Source organism: Trichechus manatus, unplaced genomic scaffold (assembly GCF_000243295.1).
Source record: "Trichechus manatus latirostris isolate Lorelei unplaced genomic scaffold, TriManLat1.0 scaffold00148, whole genome shotgun sequence".
NCBI lineage: Eukaryota > Metazoa > Chordata > Mammalia > Sirenia > Trichechidae > Trichechus > Trichechus manatus.
In genome coordinates this window covers 6,028,665-6,029,889 of record NW_004444084.1, presented here as the reverse complement: position 1 = coordinate 6,029,889, position 1,225 = coordinate 6,028,665, and positions in this window count along the sequence as shown.

The window sequence follows — 1,225 nt, the reverse complement described above, 5'->3', positions numbered from 1 at the left end:
AAGAGAAAGTGAGAAGCATAAAGCATTGAATAACAAGAAATTCCTTTCAGAGTAAAAAATTGGGTAGTATATGACATTGTTTAAGAGCTCAGTCAAACTGTGAGAGTTGAAACCCCATCTGCCACTTACTAGCCTGTGACCTTGAATAATTTACTTAATCTTGATAGCTTCTGTTGTTGGTAAATAAAATGAATAATGCCTCACAGTATCTTGTAGGAATTGATGACATAATGCATGTAAATTGCTTAGTCAATATATATCATACATGAGACGTTAAAACACATATGGTTGTTATTTACTATTGTTATTATTGCCATTACTGTTGAACCTGAACTCATAGAGATCGCTACCATTAGTCATTATTTAAAATTGTTTATACACGTTTAAGACCTTTTTAACCAAAGGACGTTTATGCACAATAAAGAACACCCTTATAACAAAATTTCTGTTATCCTCTGGTAAATAAAGATAAAATAATCATAAGTAATCATTCACCAGTATTAACAAATGGCAAAAACTAAAAAACACTGTTTCGGCATGATTTGTTTCTTCTTTCGTATATTTCTTTTTCTTTTTACGACACTGCAAGATAGCTTATGCTTTGCAGTCATTATAATGAATATAAATTTTCATTCTAATACTAAAGCAATGCAGTGCTGGTCAAAACAATCATTTTTCAAAAGCTAGAAAATAGAAAGTTTGCTTTTCTTATAACATTTTTTCATCTAGGTAAGATATGGAGGAGAAATCCATGTAGATGAGAATACCCAAGTAAACATAAAAAAGATAGCATTTGCAAAATTATGGAGGAATTGCACAGAAATATGAGTATAAATATAAATGCACACGTACACACACACTATATACACATACTGGTATATGAGATTCTGAGTCACAATATTCCTTTAAGAATTTTCATTTGCTTATGTCAAAAGATGAATCCAAAAATAACTAAATGGGAGAGGTTATATATTCTTTTCCCAGTGATCACTAAAAACGTGTCTATAAAAAAATCAGATCTTATAGAAGAGGAAACAACACTTCCAGATTCATTCTATGAAGCCAGCATAACGCTGATACCAAAACCAGGCAAAGGCGTCACAAAAAAAGAAAATTACAGATCAATTATCTCTCTTGAATATAGATGCAAAAATTCTCAACAAAATTCTAGCCAATAGAATTCAGCATCATATCAAAAAAATAATACACCACGACCAAGTAGGAT